An 8,565-nucleotide genomic window follows, 5' to 3' on the forward strand; every position below is an offset into this window, starting at 1 on the left:
GGTCCCGCCCCTCCCCAGCCCCGCCCCGTTCTGCTCAGGCTCCGCCCTGGGAGCGCCGCCACCGCCCCTTCCCAGGGCCCTTTCCTGCACTGCAGCCCCGGGCGCCGGGGCGTCCCCTCGCCCCCGCGGTGACGCGCCGACCGAGCCGTGGGAAGGCCCCAGGCGGTCACCGCCCCCGCCGACGGCTGGGGCGTCCAGCTCCACTCCTCCCGCCGCGACAGTCTCTCCCTGGGTGGCCTTGGGCAGGTGCCCTTGGAGGCCCCGCGAGGAATCCTGGGGTCCACGTCTGTCCCTGGTTCTCCAGGGCCGCTGCTGGCATGTGAAGGTGCCTTTCTGCGTCGTCCTAACTTCTGCAAGGGTCAACCCGCCTGCTTTTGCTTCCTAGGGCGGCAGGCACGGCAGATTTGGCGAGGTTGGTGGGAGTGCCTTTGACTTGACCTTGGGGAAGAATCCCCCAGCAGCTGCTTTCATGGAGGCCCAGGATCAGGGGAATGTGGTTTGTGTGTATGGGGTGGGGTTGGGACCCAAACATGCGAGGGGTGGCGTCGTCCTCCCAAGAGACGTGTGAAGTTGTCACCACGCTGCCTGAGAAGGTTGGGTTCTGGCCAAGGTCATTGCAAGCCTGACTGGGTGATGGCTGGAATGTCCCAGGGGATGTTTTCAGTTCACCTACAGTGCTGCTGTCCCGGAGACCAAGAGCTCCAAGAGTGAGCTCCTAGGGGTGGGGCTGGAGGTAAGATGCCTGGGAGATCCTTCTGTCCACTCTCCAACCTCCCTTCCTGACTACATACCAGACTGCTCACTTGTTAGGGAATCTAGCAGCCCTGTTCTCAAGGAGTGAGTGGAATTCAGGGAAGATTCACAGAGAACTGCCATGCTTCACTAATACAGAAGGAAGACTGAGAAGGAAGTTGAATTAGAGCATCATGGGTGTGTGTGTGTGTGTGGCAGATTTCATGGGTAAAGAGGAGAGGATGGTGAAGGGAGGACTTTATGGTAGGCAGAATAATGCCCCTTTCTCCAAACAGTTCCTATTTCCCAAAAACTGCGAATGTGACCTGATTTGGAAAATGGTCTTTGCAGATGTGTTTAAGAATTTTGAGATGGGGAAATTATCCTGGATAATCTGGGTGAGCCCTGAATGTACTCTAAAGTGTCCTTACAAGAGAAAGACAGAGGGAGATTGGATACAGACCTAAGAGAAGGCAGTGTGAGCACAGTGGCAGAGATGCGAGTGATGTGGCCACAAGCCAAGGAAATGTCAGCAGCCACCACAAGTTAGAAGAAGCAAGGAACAGATTCCCCCATGGAGTTCAGGAGGGAGCATGGCTCCGCTGACACCTTCATTTGGACCCAGGAATCTTGGTGTGGTGTCATAGGATAAGCACTCAACATCAAGGTTGGTTTGAACAGCATGGTTGGCAGTTCAAACTCACCAGCTGCTCCTCGGAAACTCTATATAGGGTCACTATGGGTCGGAACTGACTTGACGGCGCTTAACAACAACAAACCAGTTACTATCTAGTTGAATCCTACTCATGGAGAACCCATGTGTGTCAGAGCAGTTTTCCATGACTGATTTTTTTAATAGTCTTTTTTCTGAGGTACCTCTGGGTGAACATAAGTCTGCAAAAAACTTTCCATTAGCAGCTGTGATCGTTAATTGTTTGCACCCAGGGACTCCTCATTCTGGGTCCAGTGATACAGATTTTGGACTTCTGATCTCCAGTTCTGTGGGAGAAGAACTTCCTTTAAAATTTATTTAAAAGCTACCAAGTGTGTGATAATTTGTTACATCAGCCATATGAAATTAGTGTAGAAGTCTTCCTCTTCCCACCCAGGCACAGAGGAGGAAACCACTCTTCTGTGTGGGAGAATGGACTTGGCCATCTGAGAATCACTATACTTCCCCCACACAGCAAGACCTATTCCTAGTGACTTGATTTTTTTGGTGGGAAAGAACATCTCTGTCTTTTGGTCCTTTTGGAAAATGTTCTGGTGTGCCTTTTCACACACGTCTGCATAAACAACCACTTGGTCAAGTATACAAACACAAACACACAGATCCATAGATGCACACTGATCCATTATTGGAATGAGCAGTCAGTACCTGCAGCCTGCACTTCCTCCAGGAAACCCTTGTGATCACCCCAGCCACACTGAAGGACTCTTATTCCAAAAGCCCTCAGCACTTACATAACTTCAGTAGAGTGGAAACCATAACCAACATAGCAGATGCACATCCAATACACTATGCGTTCCCAGGAAAGGCAGAAATCAAGGATGACATTCAGATATCTGCCCTGTATAATTGACTTAGATAAAAAAGGAGCAGATTTGTAGGGGATATCAAGGACTCCATTGCAAATATGTTAAGTGTGAGATGCCTTGATCCATCTAAGGGGAATACACAATTAAACATGGGAGCCTAAGAAGTCCAAGGAGCCCTGATAGCAAGGTGGGCTAGGAATTGGGCTGCTAGCCACAAGGTCGGTAGTTCAAATCTTCAAGCTGCTCTATGGGATAAGGAAGAGGCTGTCTGTTCAGTAAAGATAGTCTCAGAAACCCTATATAGAGTCTCTTTGAGTTGGAATCAACTCGATGGCAGTGGGTTAGGGGGTCTAAGCTGGGTGCATGGGCAGTGAATGACTTAAAATGACTTGTTTTGCCAGTCTTTATAATTCCCACCAAATGACTGGGCGGGACTATGAAAATGAGATGCTTATGGATCACCAAGGAATTGGACAGCTTGCTAATCATGCAAATTAGGTCCATGGTCCTCCCTCTGGGGGTGGGAGCATGCAAGAAATCCTAACAAAGGGATTGTCAGTTTTGACATCCCACTAGGCTTAAAATGAGATGTCTCTGCCAGACAGTTTTGTTTGTTTGTTTTTACATAGGATATTTAAATTTAAGCCTTTAGGTCTCTGGGTGATGTAATTGGTTTGCACTTGTAGACTAAACTAAAAGTTGGAGATTCAAATCCACTCAGTAGTGCTGTGGAAGAAAAACCTGGTTACCTACTTCTGAAAAATGTAGCCAAGAAAACCTTCTACTCTATAACACCTGGGGTCACCATGAGTCAGAATGATCTCAGCAGCAATGATTTGTTTGTTTGTTTGCCTTTAACTTTTTATAGTAGTTTAGGTGAAGGTTTGCAGAGCAAGTCAATTTTTCATTAAACAATTCCTACACATTTTGTTTCATGTCATTGATTACAGTTCCCACAACATAACATCACTCCCCCAATTTCTGCCCAATTTTTCCCATTTCCCTTCTTCCTTCTTTCCTAACCTTTCTGCCTTTTGAGCCAATGCTGCCCTTTTACTTTTAAATGGTTGATTGTTCTAAGGAATGCATTCCTCCCCAATGTTATTGTGAACCTTTTGTTGTGTTGTTAGGTGCCCTGAAGTTGATTCTGACTCATAGCAAGTGATTCTATGCACAACAGGATGAAATACTCTTTAGTCCTGTGCCATTCTCACAGTTCTTACGTTGAGCCCATTGTGGCTGACATTGTGTCAAATCCATCTCTTTGGGCATTTTTCTCTTTCTTGCTGGACCACCATTTTAACAGCATTATATCCTTCTCAGGGACTGGTCCCTTCTAATAACGTGTCCAAAGTATAAGAGATGAAATCTTGCCATCCTGGCTTCTAAGGAGTATTGTGGCTGCACTTCTTCCCAAACAGATTTCTTTGTTCTTCTGGTAGTCCACGGTACTTTGTATATTCTTCTCCAACACCATAATTCAAATGCATTGATTCTTCCTTATTCATCGTTCCATTTTCACATGCAGAAGAGGTGATTAATAATACCATGCCTTGGGTCAGGTGAACCTTAGTCCTCAAACTGATATCTTTGCTATTTAACACTTTAAAGAGGTCCTCTTTGCTTTCAGCAAGCAAGGCTATATCGTCTACATCTTGCAGGTTGTTAATGAGTCTTATTCCAGTTCTGATGCCACTTTCTTCTTCCTATAATCCAGTTTCTCAGATTATTTGCTCAACATACAGATTTTTACTAAGTAAATATGGTGAAAGAATAAAACCCCAGTGCACACTTTTCCTGATTTTAAACCATTCAGTGTCTCCTTGCTCTGTTCGAATGACTGACTGCCTCATGAGCAAAATTAAGTGCTCTGGAATACCCATTCTTTGCAGTGTTATCCATAGAACATCATGATCCACACAGCTGAAAGTCTTTACTTAGTCATTAAACCACACATAAGCATCTTTCTGGTATCCTTTGCTTTTAGGCAAGATCCCTCTGACGTCAACAATGCTATCCCCTTTTCCACATCCTTGTCTGACTCTGACTTGCAATTTCATGTCAATTTACTGTGACAGCCAGTTTTGAATGATCTTAAGCATAATTTTACTTGTTAAGTGCCATGGAGTCAATTCCGACCCATGTTGTTGTTGTTAGGTGCCATCAAGTCGGTACCGACTTATAGCGAACCTATGTACAATACAATGGAACACTGTCCGGTCCTGGGCCAACCTCACAATTGTTGCCATGCTTGAGCCCATTAATGTTGCCACTTTGCCAAGACCCCATCTTGCTGGGGGTCTTCCTCTTTTTCTCTGACCTTCCACCTTACCAAACATGATATCCTTCTCCAGCGACTCGTCCCTCCTGACAATATGTCTGATGTATGAGAGATGAAGTTTGGCCATCCTGGCCTCCAAGGCGCACTTTGGCTGCACTTCTTCCAACACAGATCTGTTGGTTCTTTTGGCAGCCCATGGCACTTTCAATATTCTCCTCCAACACCATAACTCAAAAGCATCAATTCTTCTATGATCTTCCTTATTCACTGTCCAGCTTTCACATGCATATGAGATTATTGAAAATACCATAGCTTGTGCCAGGTGCATCTTAGTCCTCAAGCTGACATCTTTGTTCTTCAACACTTTAAAAAGGTCTTGTGCAGCAGATTTGTCTAATGCAATAGGTCGTTTTGACAGCTGCTTCCATGAGTGTTGATAATTGATCCAAGAGGAATGAAGTCCTTACAACTTCAATCTTTGTTTATTGATCCAGTGGTGAAGACTTTTGTTTTCTTTACACTGAGATTCAATCCATACCAAAAACTGTGGTCTTTGATCTTCATCAATAAGTACTGAAGTCCTCTTCACTTTCAGCAAGCAAGGTTATCTCATGTGTACATATCAGGTTGTTAATGAGTCTTCCTCCAATCCTGATGCCACATTTTTCTTCATATAATCCAGCTTCTTGGATTATTTGCTCAGCATACAGGTTGAATAAGTATGGTGAAAGAATACAACCCTGTAGCACACCTTTCTTAATTTTAAACCATTAAGTGTTCTGTTTGAACAACTGCCTCTTGGTCCAGGTACAGATTCTGCATAAGCACAATTAAGTGTTCTTGGAATGCTCATACTTCACAATGTTGTCCGTAGTTTATCATGATCCACAGAATCTAAAGCCTTTGCATAGTCAATAAAGCATAGGTAAACATCTTTCTGGTTTTCTTTACTTTTAGTCAAGATTCATCGGACATCAGCAATGATATCCCTCATTTTATGGCCTCTTCTCAATCTGGCTGAACCTCTGGAAATTGTCATATGCTTGCAGCCATTTCTGTATTACCTTTAGTAAAACTTTACTTGCATGGGAAATCAAAGATATTGTCCGGTGATTTCTGCATTCCGTCGGGTCACCTCTCTTCGAAATGGGCACAAATACAGAACTCTTGAATCAGTTGGCCAGATAGTTGTCTTCCAAATTTCTTGGCATAGATGAGTGAGTGTCTCCAGTGCCACCTCACTTTGTTGAAATATTTCAATTTTTATTCCATCAATTCCTGGTGCCTTGTTCTTTTCTAAGTCCTTCAATGCACCTTGGATTTCTTCCTTCAGTATCATTGACTCTTGATCATATGCTACCTTTTGAAATGGTTGAACATCCCCCCTCCTTTTTTTTTTTACTTTGTCTTCTTGTACTGCCTTTTGAAATTTTCTCTTTAATGTGTTTATTCTTGCTAATTTTAAGTGAATTGATGCATTATTTTAAATTTCCATTTTAATTGCTAATATGATGTTTGTAGTTGCTGTTAAGTGCTGTCGAGTCTGTTCTGACCCATAGTGATCCTCTCTCTACAGGGTTTCAGAGAGTGGCTGGTGAGCATGAAAATCAAGCTTGTTGTTCAAACTGACTTTGCAGCCCATTGCATTAATCCACAGTGCCACACCACGACTCCTCTAACATGATAAATAGCAATAAGTATAATCCACAAAAATAAAATATTTTTGGAGTCCTCAATTATTTTTTAAGAGCGTCCTTAACCAAAGAGTCTGCGAACTGCTCTGCTATTTGATACACTTACAGTGTGACTCAATTTGTTGGCTGTTTTGTAGTGCTCGCTCCTTCAATTCTGGGTCTGAGAACTGAGTAAGGGATTTTTGACTGTGTTTTGACACAGCTGACTTCAACATTCTCCTCATCCTGTCTTTGTGTTTTGTTTCCCCCCCCCCCCAAATTCATCATGTTTTAGCTACCAGAAATATTCCTTAAAGAAAGGAAACAAATCATTATATTGCGTTCAGTGCTGTCGAGTCAGTTTTGGTTCCCAGCTACCCATTATATGGTTTCCAAAGAATGGCTGGTGGGTTTGAAACACCAACTTTGCTGTTAGCAGTCCAGTGCTTAACTTTTTTTTTAAAATGTTTTATTGTGAATTATGTGATAGTTTACGTGGGAGAACATTAGCTTTACATTAGTCCTATCATATATCATTTAATTTCCATGGTTACAATCCCCTCTATGCATCTTCAACCAACCAAAGGGTATACCCTGCAAATCTGCCCCCCCAGTCGTCAGCACACAACCCCTCTCCCTCTTTGGATCTAGAGTCCCCAGCCACTCCATTTCTCTACATCATTGTCTCTACCTCCATCTCTGGCATCCCTGTTTCTCTGGGTAGCGTTCTGCACTCCACTCTTCTCCCTTGATAGTTCCAGGGACCTCCGCTCCTGTACTGCAAAGTTAATCACTTCCCTCCTTTTGCTCCAAAACGTCTACCTTTACATTCCCAACCCTCACAGTCAGTCCTGATAACAATTATTCACTATTGTACCACAAGAGACCTATCCCCATCTCCTTTCATCAGCCCTGCCCAGACAGATTGGATACTATTCAGTGGAGATTCTACCTTCCTCCACGCCCTCTGGATCTAGGCTCCCTCTTGAAAGCTTGTAAGCCAGTCACTTCTTGCCTTTGTAGCTCCCCCATTTTGGGTAGCCAATGTTCCAGTTGTCCATCCCTGTCTACTCTGTATTTATGGAGGGGGTGGGAATGATCCTTGCTGTAAAGATTTTTTTCCCCTCTTTTGAACTACTGCATCCATAAGTGAAGGTCAAGTTTATCAAATTGTATCAGATTACTCTTTTGTTCCTCTTCTTCTTCTAGTAACCATTTCTTTTTGATACAGTGACTCTGTGTATTACTTCTATCTTCTTTTGATGCTTCCATCTTCTTTTCATATTATCCTATCACAGACAGCATTGTACCTCATGACTGATCTGGATATGTTCTTTTTGACAATGAATGCAACACCATTCCTCTTCAATTTGTCATTCCCGGCATAGTAAACCATGTGGTTGTCGTATTCAAAATGGTCAATACCAGTCCATTTCAGGTCACTAATGCCTGAGATCTCAATGTTTATGCGTTCCAGTTCATTTTTGACAATTTCCAATTTTCCTAGATTCATACTTTGTACATTCCATATTCTGATTATTAATGGATATTTACAGCTGTTTCTCTTCATTTTGAGTTGTGCCCCATCAGCAAATGAAGGTCCCACTGGCTTTACTCTCACAGGCTTTACTCCATTCGCGTCATCATGGTCAACTCTACTTTGAGGAGGCAGCTCTTCCCCTGTTGCATTTTGTGCCTTCCAACCTGAGGGGCTCATTTTCCTGCATTGTATCTGACAGTGTCTCTCTGCTATTCATATGGTTTTCAGTGAGTAAATATTCACAAGTAGTTTGTTACTTCTTCTTCCTAGTCTGTCTTCGTCTGGAAGCTCATCTGAAACCTGTCCACCATGAGTGACCCTACTGGTATTTAAAATACCGGTGACATAGCTTTCAGAATCATAGCAACTCACAATCCACCACAGTATGACAAACTGACAGACGAGTGGTGGAGTTAGTAAATAGAAGGACTGATATTCAACAAGACAGTTTGGGTCCAGAGCCAAACCATTAGGCATCGTTACCTTATGTTCCTCTTAACCATTAGGCTATATTACCTAGCACGGAGCCTAGAGCTCTGTTGTTGGTATAGTGGCTGCTAGTCACTACTGAGCACTTGAAATGTGACCCATCTGAATTGCAGTAATGTACAGTAATTGTGAATTACACATCAGATTAAAAAATAATAATGTAAAATATTCTTAATGAGTTTTCTATCAATTACATTTGAAAAGATAAATTTTTATGCATAGTGCATTAAAGAAAATACTAAAGTTAATTTTAATTGCGTTGTTTTTAACTTTTTAGAAACACTCAAAAAATGTACTCAGCAAATTAGTTT

The sequence above is a fragment of the Chrysochloris asiatica genome, unplaced genomic scaffold (assembly GCF_000296735.1).
Source record: "Chrysochloris asiatica unplaced genomic scaffold, ChrAsi1.0 scaffold00106, whole genome shotgun sequence".
NCBI lineage: Eukaryota > Metazoa > Chordata > Mammalia > Afrosoricida > Chrysochloridae > Chrysochloris > Chrysochloris asiatica.